The sequence below is a fragment of the Scylla paramamosain genome, chromosome 31 (assembly GCF_035594125.1).
Source record: "Scylla paramamosain isolate STU-SP2022 chromosome 31, ASM3559412v1, whole genome shotgun sequence".
In the NCBI taxonomy this organism is placed as follows: Eukaryota; Metazoa; Arthropoda; class Malacostraca; order Decapoda; family Portunidae; genus Scylla; species Scylla paramamosain.
The window spans coordinates 14336500-14351499 of NC_087181.1; the positions used below are offsets into that span (position 1 = coordinate 14336500).

Here is a 15000-nt window from a genome sequence, read left to right on the forward strand (position 1 = left end):
TTAAACATTTTTATTAATTTTTATTCTGATAATTGGGATTGTTTTTTACTCAAAGAAGAATAATTATTGTGCATATGTAAAATATTATTTAGAGTTTATTCGAGTGCGACATTGATAATAATCAATTTTACTTAAAAAAATTTAAAAAAAATAAAAAAAATAAACACTATATCGATTGATTTATATTTTTATATCACTATTGTTTATTGTACTATTCATGATTTAATTATCTGTAACCTAACAGGAGCGCGTGGAAGATATGGGTCAGTAGATGTAGTCCCGGGAGGGAGATGGGTGGTGGTTATGTACTAGAGAGATGGGGACCAATGGCTGGTTATGATGGGGAGAGGTGGAGATATAATTGCAAATGAGTGACTGTTGAAGGAGTGGCAGCGATAGGTGAAGGAGAGATGAGGAAGGAATAGTGATGAGGAAATGGAGATGGATAATGAACTTTTTTTTTTTTTTTGTAGGTGGGAATAGACAAAAGAAAAAAAAAAAAAAATATATATATATATAATATATATATATATATATATATATATATATATATATATATATATATATATATATATTATATATATATATATATAATATATATATATTATATATATATATATATATATATATATATATATATATATAAAGGTAATCTTGAAAAAAAAAATACGTAACTGGGAGAACAACAGAGAATATTGACGATTACTAAAATATGGTAATTTCAGTTTTTAATTCATGAGCCACTGGTAAAATTCCAAGACTGACTGTATGGATAAGCATGACATGTAGGTATAGGTATGTGTGTCTTATGTAGGGGCAGCCACGTGGAGGTATATTGGTTTCTTGTGACTTCCATTACGTTATACTCTTACAGTTTTTACGAAGTCGATAGCAGGAACAAGAGAGGAATGTTTGAGATTGAATGTAGAAGTGAACAGAAAGGGAAGAGGTTGGCAGTTAACCCTATGAAGTTAAATGGAGGAGTCAGGAAGAAAAAAAAAATAAGTAGAAGACATGCTTAAAGTGGAGAGATGAAATTAAAAGAGATACGAGGCACTTGGGGTTAGCGGAAGAGGATGCAGAGGACAGAAACTACTGAGGACATTATAGGAGGCGGCTGACCTCACTTGGGATTAAGGTAAAGAATTGTTAGGTTAGTAGATGGAGAGACGAGCTGTGTTGTATTGTGATGTGTTGTGCTGTGAGTAGACGAGTGGTTGGTACACAGATGAATTGGGAAGGGTGAGGGAAGCCTTTGCTCCTACTGGGACTATACAAGTTGATAAGGATGCTGACTGGGTAGAGAGAGAGAGAGAGAGAGAGAGAGAGAGAGAGAGAGAGAGAGAGAGAGAGAGAGAGAGAGAGAGAGAGAGAGAGAGAGAGAGAGAGAGAGAGAGAGAGAGAGAGAGAGAGAGAGAGAGAGAGAGAGAGAGAGAGAGAGAGAGAGAGGACAAGGAACACATTGAGAGAAGAGAAAAAAGACGAATTAATACTGCATATGAGATTAAAATGATGCTATAATTGAGGAAAAGAAAGTATTAATTAAGAGGAAAATAGCATCGAAATGGAGAATTCAGTTTGTTAATCCTTGTGCTCGAAAAGTGATTAAGTTATTGATATTATGGAAAAATTATCTTGGATTGTTACTTTTTCTATTCGTTTTTCCCTTTTTCCATATTTTTCTTTCATTTATCATCGCATTCCTTAAGTTTATTTATGATACTTCCTCTCATATCTTCTACCTCCACTTCTCACCAGCCTCCTCATCCCCTTCCTTCCTCTCCCGGCGTCATGTGTCACCACCACCACCACCACCACCACCAACACCACCACCACTACACGTCCCAACAGAGCGATCCTTGTCCCTTGCCTCTTGACCTTCTCTGCATCTCGTGAGGAAACCAGACACACACACACACACACACACACACACACACACACACACACACACACACACACACACACACACACACACACACACACACACACACACACACACACAACTATACCCCAACAATCACACACCTACACTCCACTCCCTGACTCCACTCCCGCACCCCATTGCTATCCGGACCGCCTCTGCCTCTCACTCAAAACGAAATTAACTAATCTCCTGGCTTACCCCTTTCCACTGAGGTTATTCCCCATTCACCTCCCTCCTTCATCATCTAAAGTGCTGCCCCCCTCCCTCACCTTCCCTCTCCTTCCTGCCTTGGACGTGTTTATGGGGGGCCTCTCATCACTATCTTAGGTCCTGCTGGAGTGAGTGACTGAGAGAGCCGCCCACGCGCGTTACACCTCCGAGGAGTGGAAAATGAAGGATATAATGAAATGTGAAGGGTTGGCTAGATTAATTAACGGAGGAGTCTAGAATGTTGCGGAAGAACAGAGTGGGATGTGGAAAAAGTCAGAACAGAACATAACGTAATGGAAGCTGTAAGAAGCCGAAACATGAGAACATTGTAGAAGCTGTAAGAAGCCAAAAGAACATAAGAACATAAAAGATGCAAATAAAAAAACAAGAGAACATAAGAACATAGAACCTGCATGAAGTCAGAAGAACAAAAGAACATAATATGTGAAACTGCAAGAATCTGTAAGTAGCAAAAAAGAATATAAGAACATAGAGGAAACTGCAGGAAGCCAAGAAAATAACATAAGGAAATCTGCAAGAAGCCAAAAAAACATAAGAGCATTAAGGAAGTTATAAAAATTTAGCACAAGAAAAAAAAAAACGTATTAATCATTAAGAAACAACCACAGAAAAAAAAAACGCCAAAAGACAAGAAGTAAACAAACATGAAACGCCCATAAGAAATAATAAAAAAAAAAAAAAAGAGAAAGAAAGGAAGGCCATCACCAAACAATTATTACGAGGACAGAAAAAATATAGGCGGGCAGTATCAGCAGTGCAGGTGATCCCCAAGGGAGCAATTACACACTGGATAGAAAGCAAACAATGCCCGCCCAAGTTAAAGATGCACTGGCCAATCAGACGCGGCGCTCAACTGCTGCTGCTGCTTCCACTAACAATTCTGAACTCGTCCGTGAATCTATTTTTTTTCCCCCCTTTTTCTTTTACGACATCGGGTGGAAGAACACAAGCAAGTAGAAGTAGAAATATTAGTTTTTCTTTCATTTTCCCGACACCCAAACTCTAAGTACTAGTAATATGTTTTTTCCTTTCTATTTTCTGACATGTAAAAGAATCAAGCAAGAATGACTAATAATTTTTTTTTTTCATATTTTTGCGTCAAGTGAAAGACAAGAGAATAGAACTAATAATATCAGCTTTTCTTTCATTTTTTGTGATACCCAAGCGATTAGGACTAGTAATATATCAATTTTTCCTTCTTTTCTTTTTTTGATATCTAATGGAAGAATCTAGCGAGTTGGACTAAAAAATATGTAACTTTTCCCCACCTTTTCTCGTGCATCTAATGGGAGAATCAAGCGAATAGGACGAAATTTTTTTTTCTCGTATTTTCCAACATCTCGTAGAAAGTTCGAGTAAGGATTCATAATATATCAATGTTGTCTCATTTCCCCGACACCCAAAGCGAGCAGGACTAATATAAGCTTATTCTCTTTATATAAACTCAATTTTCTCAGTTCGTCATTGTGCAGGGAAAGCAAAAATCCTCGTGTTTGAGAGAAGGAAAATAGTTATTACTTTGTTCTCAGCGGATTTTATTTATTTTTTTTTCTCTCTCTCTCTTCTTATATAAACTGAATTTCTCCACTTCATCATTATACAAAAATGCAAAAGTCCACGTGTTTGAGAAAGAAAGAATAGTTATTACATTGTTTTCAGTGGAGACTTATTTTTTTTCTCTTCCCCCCACCCCCCCCCCCTTCGTTTCTTTCAATGGTGTGGCTCGTGGAATAAGTAAAGCAGATAGACAGACAGGAACACGCAGGGGTAAGAGGGCTCTGCTTGCGAGTATTCCGTGCATGAAGGAAAAGTGTTGGAACGTGTAGGTAAATGTTGAAATTGTACGCTGCTTGAGGGAAAAAAAAGTGTCGTGTGTGTGTGTGTGTGTGTGTGTGGCCGCAAGAGTGCATGTAATGTCCATCTTTACCCCAAAAAAAGACGAACATTACTTTCCCATAGCAAACAATTAGACAAGACTCACAACCTCACCTTTATCTTCCCTTACCTTTATCCTTCACTTGTCCTGTACACAACCGTACAAATACAAAGTTACTGAAGCTACTAGTGTCGTTTTATAATCATAGGGATTCTTCATGATTTCAGACACTGGGTAACCTCAAACGCACCTGATTCAGCATAACTCTGCGTCGGAAATGACACGCCCGCCAGGTAAAGACAGGTGTTTTGAGTGAGTGACGCAGCGAGAACACAAGGCAAGGCAAGTCAGCTGGTGTAGAATATTACGGGTTTAATAGAAAATAGTGAACAGATGGGGATGGTGATGGTAATGGTGATTGTCTGTATGTGGGTGTGTGTGAAATGGATTTTTTTTTTTTTGTTATTCATAATGGAAGAAGACTTAAGAAGATAAAAAAAAATATTCAGAGAAGCCCTAATTGTCTCTCTCATGAAATAAAAGGAAAAAAGTTCATTGTGTGTTAATCTGTGTATGTGTATCAGTGTGTGTGTGTGTGTGTGTGTGCGTGCGTGTGTATAAATAGAATTCTGTTCTTTTTATGCATGAGGAAAACACAAGGACAAAAAACAAATTCAGGCAAAAGAAAAACACATTGTCACTCTCATAAACTAAAAAGAAAAGGAGTTTATTATGCTTGTGTGTATGTATGTATATATATCTGTGTATGTATATATAACACTAACAACTTTTTTATAACGCAATGAATGGATCTTACATCAGTTGCCTTGCCGACTGTATCAATATATTTCATTGTATATATATGAGTGAAAAAAAGTGATACCTAATGACACGCCACGATTTACGACACCCACTCAGTAATTATTCATCCGTCGCCCCTCAGTTGTACATTTTTCACTCCTCCCCTCATCAGTGTTCTCTTTTTACGGCAACAAGGAACAGTTGTTTTATCGACGCGGAGTGAACAGTAACCATAATAGCTGTGATGTATTGTGTTGTGTGGCTAAGACTGGTGAGAGAGAGAGAGAGAGAGAGAGAGAGAGAGAGAGAGAGAGAGAGAGAGAGAGAGAGAGAGAGAGAGAGAGAGAGAGAGAGAGAGAGAGAATCAGTAAACTCGTGAAGTAAACAACAACAGCAAAACTACTACTACTACTACTACTACTACTACAAAAAATACATAATCATCACCATCTCCTCCTCATTCTCCTCTTCCTCCTCCTCCTCCTGCTCCACCACCACCACCACCACCACCCCAATAATCACAAACATCACATCCCACCATTTAAAACTCACATCAATACCTCAACCTAACCTAACCTATCCTATCGTATCTTATCCTATCCTACCCACACCAGGTCCCTTTCTCGTTTTCCTCCCCCGGTAATTATCATCCTGTTCGGTCCTCCTCCTCCTCCTCCTCCTCCTCCTCGTCCTCGTCGCCACTCACGTTTCCTCGTAACTTGAAAATTAAATTGTCAGTCGAAGTCCCAATATCTTTTTCTCTGCTCGCCAGTTCGCCTTCCTATAATCCTGTGGTCGGGAAATGTGAGGGAGTCAGTCAGATGCCGCGTAACTCTGACAGTGGTTGGGAGAATGGGAGCTGGGTTGTGTATCTAATAGGGTAGTATGTGTTGAAGTTATTGTTTTCTCTCTCTCTCTCTCTCTCTCTCTCTCTCTCTCTCTCTCTCTCTCTCTCTCTCTCTCTCTCTCTCTCTCTCTCTCTCTCTCTCTCTCTTATTGTTTCATTTTGGTTCTTGTTCTTTTCTTGTTTTATTTTATTTTATTTTTTTTTTTTGGGGGGAGACTTGTTTGACGGTTTTTGTTGTTGTTTTTTGTGGTGGTAGTAGTGGTTGTAGACGTAGTTGTAGTAGTGGTAGTAGCAGTAGTAGTAGTAGTAGTAGTAGTAGTAGTGGTATTAGTAGTAGCAGCAGCAGCAGTAGTACTAGTTTTTTCTCTTCTTCCTATCTCTCTCTCTCTCTCTCTCTCTCTCTCTCTCTCTCTCTCTCTCTCTCTCTCTCTCTCTCTCTCTCTCTCTCTCTCTCTCTCTTTTTCTTCAATCATCAAGTTCCCACGATTTTATGTTCATATTTCCGATTCTTATCCTACATTTTATTCTATTTTACTATTAAGTTTTTTTCTGATCTCTCAATCTACTTGGCTTTGTTTCAACTCTTGTACTTCTCCCACTTCTCCATCTCTTACTTCCTCTCACCGAAATACCCCTCTCCCTCTCTCTTTCCCTCACCTGGTCTCCCTCTCACCTGCTCTGTATCCGTCATGACTGTTCGCTTTACGATGAAAAATAACAGTCATCACCTTGACCGACTTTAGCTGGCGAAAAATCGAAGGTGTGCAAGAGAGTGCTGTCCGGAGGGCCTCATGAGACAACAGGTGTGAGATGGGAGGCTCAAATTTTTGCGCTGGGAAACAGTGAATTGTGTGAATTTGTGTGTGCGTGTGTGTAGGGTGGAGGCAGGGAAGGGGGTTCATAGTGTGTGTGTGGGGAGGGAGAGGTGATAGTGTGTGTGGGTGGGGAGGGAGGAGTGATAGTCGTGTGTGTGTGTGTGTGTGTGTGTGTGTGTGTGTGTGTGTGTTGTTGTTTTGGGTTATTTCATGTAGTGTTCGTAATGAATTTTGGATTTTGTAATTTGTAACCTGTAAATTATCTGTCTGTCTGGCTGTGTGTTAACCTGTCTATCTATGTATCTATCTATCTGTCTATCTATCTATCTATCTATCTATCTATCTATCTACCTATCTATCTGTCTCTAATAACTATCTATCAATCTAGCCATCCTTCCATGCGCCCGTCTGTCCGTCCATCCGTGTGTGTGTGTGTGTGTGTGTGTGTGTGTGTGTGTGTGTGTGTGTGTGAGTGCGTGCGTGCGTGTGCGTGTTTGCCGTAAATCCCATCCATCATGCACCGGCCGTCAAATTGTTTCCAGATAAACTTTTGTTGCTCATTCACTGGAACTGGTCGTAAAGGAGAAGGAAGGGATGGGTGAACGCTCGCTTGGAATAATCTGTACCTGTATCTCTCCATCCCCATCAATCTCCCGCCCATCTGTGTGTGAGTATCTATTATCTCTATTTCCATTCATATCCCCCTTACTGCCTTCCCAAATCATCCATTACCCTGAGTGGGAATTATGACGTAACGAAAAAATACGACGCTCATTGCTTACGTACGGAACCGGCGCGTTTAATGGACGGCAGTTATGAAATAGCGAAATAACAGCGCATCTTCATCTCACAGTGGAATACAATTGGCGTTAAACTCGCTATAAATTCAAGACACATTCGTAACCTTTACAAGACTGAGGGAGGGATTCAAAATTGATGATTATTTGAGTCTGTTGTAAAATCTGTTTGTGTGATTTAGGGGATAACTTTCCAGAGAGAGAGAGAGAGAGAGAGAGAGAGAGAGAGAGAGAGAGAGAGAGAGAGAGAGAGAGAGAGGACTTAGGCTTCTCTCCCTGCCATGCATTCCTTTCTAATTGTCGCCTGTCTGTCTGTCAATCTGTCTGTTGTCCTGTCTGTCTATCTGCCTGCCAGCTTGTCTTCCAGCTTTGTTTAAGTGTAGTGATTTGTGTGTGTGTGTGTGTGTGTGTGTGTGTGTGTGTGTGTGTGTGTGTGTGTGTGTGTGTGTGTGTGTGTGTGTGTTTTGGTTTAGAGTACCAGAAATGTGATTAGAAGTCGCTTCACACACACACACACACACACACACACACACACACACACACACACACACACACACACACGTAACACTAAGATAGAAAAACTAGCTGAACCAAAGCAAGGCAAATCCTAGCAAAGGGGAGAGAGAGAGAGAGAGAGAGAGAGAGAGAGAGAGAGAGAGAGAGAGAGAGAGAGAGAGAGAGAGAGAGAGAGAGAGAGAGAGAGAGAGAGTTATATTTATTGTATCATCGCTTTAATTAATGTACGTACATATCAGGTTCTCATTTTAACACAAGTCTTTTGAATATGTTTTGAAGCAATGTGTTATTAAGTTATTAAGACTAGTAGCAGCAGCAGCAGTAGTAGTAGTAGTAGTAGTAGTAGTAGTAGTAGTAGTAGTAGTAGGGGGGTGATAGTAAAATCATCTTTATAGAGAAATGAAGATTTATAGCACACCAAACTAATCAAATATTCAAGTTATTTAATATATGTTTCGGATTAAAAGAATTTAAGCATGTATTTGAGTTCTGCAAAAAAAAAAAAAAATGGAGAGAAGAAAAAACGGTATTTCACACGAGTGGGGAAATAAAAGTCCGTGAAAAAATCTTATGTTAAGGGAAAGTTTTCGAAGTTTTGGGAAAACTTTACAATCGAGAAATTAGTCTGGTAAAATACTGAGGGGAGAGAGAGAGAGAGAGAGAGAGAGAGAGAGAGAGAGAGAGAGAGAGAGAGAGAGAGAGAGAGAGAGAGAGAGAAATAGCAAAATGACTTGAAAAAGAAGAATCTAATAAAACATAAATAAAAAAAGAAACGATGAATGACAAAAAAAAATTAAAAATAAGTAAAGAAAATAAAGCTTAAAAAAAATACAAGAAAACACAAGAAAGAATAACGGGAAAGAAAGCAAGAAAAAAAATATAAACACGCTGCAAAAAAATAAAACAAAAAAAACAGAAATAAAGAAAAAATCATAAGAACCAACACTTGAATGAGAAAAAAAAAAAAAAAAGAGAGACAGGGAGAAGATTAAAGAACCATTGGGATGAGTTACTGTGAATTTCGACCTCATAATAACTTTCTACTATAATTTCAGGTCAAGACGAGACGCAGAAGACAAAATAAAGCAGCCTTCGCAACGCCTCGCCTCGCTGGATCACGTTACACTCCACGGAACAAGATTATAAAGCAGGTGAGAATAAATAAAAGTAAAAAATAACCCTTTGATGATACAGGGAAGGGTAAACTACTCTCTCTCTCTCTCTCTCTCTCTCTCTCTCTCTCTCTCTCTCTCTCTCTCTCTCTCTCTCTCTCTCTCTCTCTCTCTCTCCACCATTCCTTTACTATCTCCTCTTTCTTCCTGACCTTCCCTCATTCCTCCTCCCTCTCTCCCTCTCTCCCTTTCCCTCTCTCCCTCTCCCTCTCCCTGCCATGCTTACCGCCAACCCATTTACAAGTAGCCAAAGAGCGGGGGAGGTGGGGGGAGTCAGCAACAACACGAGCAGAAGAATAATCATAAGGATTAGCACTCCGCTGCCAGCTAAGTCTTGTTATGCCTTGACCCATGCAGGAGGAGGAGGAGGAGGAGGAGGAGGAGGAGGAGGAGGAGGAGGAGGAGGAGGAGGAGGAGGAATGTTATTTTCGTTCTCCATGAACTTTACTTGGAGGGCTGGAAGAAAGAGGAAAGAATGGAGAGAAAATAAAAGGTGTGCATGGAGAGACACTTAAGGAGAGGAAGAAATTAAGAGAAGAGGAAGAGAAGGTTAGGAGTAAGAATGAAGTGAGGAGGGAATGGAGGGAGTATGTGTAGGAAGGGATGGAGGTAGGAGAGAACGGAATGGAGGGAGGAGGGGGAGGAGGAGGGTGCGTAGAAGGAGGGATAGAGGAAGTGGAGGAAGGAATGGAGATAGAATAGGAAGAATAGAATAGTTGTACAGGAATGGAGAAATAGAATAGAGAAGAAATAGGGAGAGAGAAAATAAATGAGTTAAGTAAGGAGGAGGAAGAAAGGAATGGAGAGAGAATGAGAGGAAGGAGGAAAGGAAGAAAAAACACAGAAAGGATATTAGTCAAGTAAGGAGACAGAGAAGGAGGTTACTGGAGGAAAGAAGTGAAGATACAGAAGGAGGAGAGGAAGGAAGAGAGGAAAGAGAAGGCACGGTAAGATTATTTTTTTTAGGATCAGAAAAAAACACTACACGCTGTTGGTCATGATTCGCTTACGCCGCGGCAAAATGCAGCGTCATAGCGAGTTTTTGTGAGGCTGTGAGTCGGCTGAATCTCTCTCTCTCTCTCTCTCTCTCTCTCTCTCTCTCTCTCTCTCTCTCTCTCTCTCTCTCTCTCTCTCTGGACAGTAAACACATACCTCTTCTCTTTATCGGATTGTTCGTCTTCTCATAACATCTCCCTCCCTCACCTTCTTCCTCTACACTTCCTCTTTTCCTCTTCCCCTCTCCTTCCTTCATTCCAGACCCTCACCTCTTCATCCTTTCCTTCAGTCGTGTTTCTCCTTATTTCTGTCATCATTTATTCTTCATCCTTCTCTCTTTCCACGTTTTCGTATTCTCAATCCTATTCTGTCTGTCACATTCTTCTCTCCCTCAACCTCCGCCTCCTTTCCTCCTCCTCCTCCTCTTCCTCTTTCTCGAACTTCGAATTTACTTCCCTCACAAAACTGGTTCTTCATCCTTTTCAACCTCCTTCTGGCCTTCTATCACCAGATTGACCCTCACACGCTCTTACCTACAATACACAGCCCTTCCTCTCTTCATCCCTCTCCTCTCTTCATTTCTTACATCCCTCATCCGTTCTAGTCCCTTGCCCTTCCTCTGTATCCTCCTCCTCCCCTCTCCTCTTGTCTCGCGTCCCTCGCACCTGCCCAGAAATGCCCCAAGAAGCAGTGACTGGCCGCGAGGGAAGCAAAACAATATTGGACATTCACGTTTCTCGCAAAGTTTGGTGACCTCTAAGTCTTGTTCTCCTTCCTCGTGTTTTCTCCTTCACCTCCTTTGCCTTTCCTTGTTTCGTCTCTCTCTCTCTCTCTCTCTCTCTCTCTCTCTCTCTCTCTCTCTCTCTCTCTCTCTCTCTCTCTCTCTCTTGATTCTCTTCTGTGTTTCCTCGAGGACTTTTCTTCTTTTTTTTTCTCAGATAGATTTCCTTTCTTTCTTGTTCTCTCTTAAGTTTTTAGTGTTTGATCTGTGTGTGTGTGTGTGTGTGTGTGTGTGTGTGTGTGTGTGTGTCGAGAGAGAGAGAGAGAGAGAGAGAGAGAGAGAGAGAGAGAGAGAGAGAGAGAGAGAGAGAGAGAGAGAGACGGATAGGCAAAAAAAGGAAATGAAATAACGAAAAACAACTTTGACATGGGTCGCTGCATCGTGAAGGATGAGCAGGATGGGAGGAGGAGGAGGAGGAGGAAGAAGAAGAAGAAGAAGAAGAAGAAGAAGAAGAAGAAGAGTAGGAGGAGAAGGAGGAAGAAGAAGAAGAGGAGGAAAACAAGAATGAAGAGACCGAGGAACGAGAAGAATGATCGGGGAACATGATGAAACAGAAATAACATACGAAAAAAAAATAGCGGAAAGGAAAAGAGGAAGAACAAGAGAAACAAAGGAAAAGAGGAAGAACATGAGAAATGGAGAATTGAGGAACAAGTGAACAGAACAATAGATGAGGAGTACTGGGAGAAAGTATTGAGAAGAGAGTCCTGGGAGTAGATATTGTAGAATACTAGGTAGATGAGCTCTGGGAGGAAGTAGGAAGTAGAGAGAGAGAGAGAGAGAGAGAGAGAGAGAGAGAGAGAGAGAGAGAGAGAGAGAGAGAGAGAGAGAGTACAGGGAAGGGTGTACTGGCAGGGTGTACTGTGGGAGGGGTCGAGGGAGGTGCGGTACCCTTGTATCTCCAGGTATCAATTAATCAAGAGTCCTACAGGATCTCGTGGCCTGCTCCTTGCATCCTTGGCCCCTCACCTTCGCCTGTCCCTCGGTAGCTGCTCCTACATCCTATACATTCTTATGTCTCTGTCTGGTTGAGTGGGTTGGTTCGTGGGTGGATGAATAGACAGGTGAGTGGATGGCTGTGTGTGGTAGTTGGGTGGATGGTTAACTGGTTGAGTGATTGATTAATTGATTGCTCGCTGGCTGGCTGAATGGCTGAATGGTTGACTGGCTAACTGGCTGACTGGTTGACTGGCTGACTGGTTGACTGGCTGACTGGTTGACTGGTTGACTGGCTGAATGGTTGACTGGCTAACTGGCTGACTGGTTGACTGGCTGACTGGCTGACTGATTGGCTGATTGGCTGAATGACTGGCTCAATGGATGGGGGTCACTAAGAGCACTGTAGACGATCCTTGCAGACACCAGGACAGAAAAATTAATGGAAAGGCTAGATTTTTCAGTGTCTAACCAGTATGATGTTTAGAGATGGCTGTGTAATGAAACAAAATGTCTTAAGAGTGGCACATGATGAGAAACAATGTCTTAAATAGCAATGAAGGCGTTAAAACACTTATATTATTCATGTCTACAGATTACTTTGGTATATAAAGTAAATATCGCTACCTTTTTTATATAATTTATTTAGTACTGTTAATAATATGCTCCCTTATATAGTTTCATCTTTCGTAAGGATTTATAAGTTTTCAATGGACTCGTTAATTCAAGTATCTATATCATTCATGTCTACAGATAGAAGGATAAAGTAAATCCCCATTCTTTTTTTCATAATTTATTTACAGTTCTCTTAATAATGCACACCCTTATATAGTTTGATCGTCTGTAAGAGTTTAAAAACTTTCAATGAACTGGTTACGCGTCACATTCTTTCCCCATTCACTTATGTTTTAGTCTAAGCTGGAAATCCCGAGAGAGAGAGAGAGAGAGAGAGAGAGAGAGAGAGAGAGAGAGAGAGAGAGAGAGAGAGAGAGAGAGAGAGAGAGAGAGAGAGAATCAACACCACACAACCAAAGACAGACACAAACATGAAAAACAGATACATAGATAGAGACGAGTTGACATCCAATTTATAACACCACTGACCATATTTAGAAGCCACGGGTCACCACGGGGCCACGAAATGCATGTGGGGAGGGTCAAAGGTCACACCCCTTGGTGGAAAAAGAATGCGGCAGGTCACACAGGTAGCACGGGTCACATACAGATAAGTGAGGTCACAATTTGGCCCTCCGTGTGTGATACATGAGTTAGACTTGACGTATTGTGGGGTCATAAATCTGGCCTTTCCTGTGACCTCGCTATGACTTCACCCTTGTGACCTCGCTTCGGGAGATGGTGAAGCTAGTCATGGTGGTGGTGGTGGTGGTAGTTGGGAATGTAGTAGTGTGTATGGTCAGGTTTGCTTGTCTGTCTCTGTGTATCTATCAATCTATCAATCTATCTATCTATCTATCTATCTATTTTATTATTTGTCCTTATTGTTTACTTTCCTTCTCTATTTTTGTGTTTCTTTTCACGAGTTATGCATTTTTGTAGTTTTTCTTTTTCTGGATTTCAGTATGACTTTTACTTTATATCTAATGTTTACTCTCTCTCTCTCTCTCTCTCTCTCTCTCTCTCTCTCTCTCTCTCTCTCTCTCTCTCTCTCTCTCTCTCTCTCTCTCTCTCTCTCTCTCTCTCTCTGATCCCCTTTCATCCTGCATTCGTCTCAGGGCTCGCGGGAACCTAGTTAGAGAGGGCGCTAACCACAGCCCCGCCGACTCGCCGTATGCGCCTCACACTACGGTAATTACAGAGCCGCAAGTTGTGTATTACCGCTGTTGTTCCTGTCTGTGAGGACGGTGGTGGTGGTGGTGGTGGTGGTGGTGGTGGTGATGGTGGTGGTGGTGGTGGTGGTGTAATAATGATATGTACTTTCGTTTTCTTTTTCGTCTTTTTTCTCCCTCTCTATTATTGGTTAGAGATTGTGGGTGGAGGTGGTGGTTGTGGTGGTAGTAGTAGCAGGAGTAGTAGCAGTAGTAGTAGTAGTAGTAATAGTCTTGGTGGTGGTGGTTCTAGGAAATGGTGGTAGTGCTGGTGGTGATGGTAGTAGTAGTCATAGTACTAGTATCTTACCGTCGCCGTATTCGTAGTCGTCGTAATAATTAGTAGTAGTAGTAGTAGTAGTAGTAGTAGTAGTAATAGTAGTAGCAGTACAGGTAGAAGTAGTAGTAGCACCACCACCACCACCACCACCACCACCAGTGACAGCAGTAGCAGCAGCAGTAGGAGCAACAGTCACTAATGTTGTTGTTGTTGTGAGGCGTCAATAGTTTCATAACTGCGCGTATTGTTGTTGTAATGTGTCACTGTATTGGCCAGGCGGTAATGGTAATTAACGCTAAAAATTAGTTTGGGACAAATTATTAAATTGATACGAATTTCCTCTGCGGTGTGTTTGTTACCTCTCTCTCTCTCTCTCTCTCTCTCTCTCTCTCTCTCTCTCTCTCTCTCTCTCTCTCTCTCTCTCTCTCTCTCTCTCTCTCTCACATATTCAAATTTAACACAACCATATATAAACCAATCTAAATAAAAAAAGAGACGCACTCGTATATAAAACAGGAAAAACTAAAATAAAACGAAAGTAAAATAAAAATAGTTCTCTCTCTCTCTCTCTCTCTCTCTCTCTCTCTCTCTCTCTCTCTCTCTCTCTCTCTCTCTCTCTCTCTCTCTCTCTCTCTCTCTCTCTCTCAGGGCGGGGCGGTAGCAGGTGTCGCTGCCCTGATCATGACCTCTCAAGTGTGACCAACCCGCCCCAGGCCACATCACGTTCTCTTCTCAGGCAAGCTTTTTTTTCTCCCCTCTCTCCGTTCTTCCTCTCATCCCTCCTCCTCCTCCTCCTCCTCCTCCTCCTCCTCCTCCTCCTCCTCCTCCTCCTCCTCCTATTCCTCCTCCTCCTCCTCCTCCTCCTCTCATCTTCACTCTCCTCGTTGTTGTTGTTGTTGTTGTTGTTATTATTATTTTTGTTGCACTACTACTACTACTACTACTACTACTACTACTACTTCTTACATTTCTTTCTTTTTTTTCTTCTTGATCTTGTTATTTATTTATCTATTTGCTATGTCGTCCCTTCCTCCTCCTCCTCCACTCATCTTCACTCATCTCGTCTTCCCTGCCCTCCGCTCTTTTTTTTTTTCTCCTCACATTCTTGTTTTGCTTTTCTTTGGACCTCGAGAGCTTCTTCATGTTAAATGTGGAGTTTTCTTTTCTTTTTATATTTTCTTTTTTTTTTTTTTTAGGTACGT

General features: G+C 41.3%; 1 long non-coding RNA gene across 1 annotated transcript in view; it reads left to right on the top strand.

The window, feature by feature from the left end:
- LOC135088690 (uncharacterized) overlaps positions 1-15000 on the top strand; it is a 166952-nt gene that overhangs the window by 37205 nt on the left and 114747 nt on the right. The window contains exon 2 of the long non-coding RNA XR_010261079.1: positions 8863-8958. This is a non-coding gene — a long non-coding RNA (uncharacterized LOC135088690). The remainder of the gene's footprint in view (positions 1-8862; positions 8959-15000) is intronic.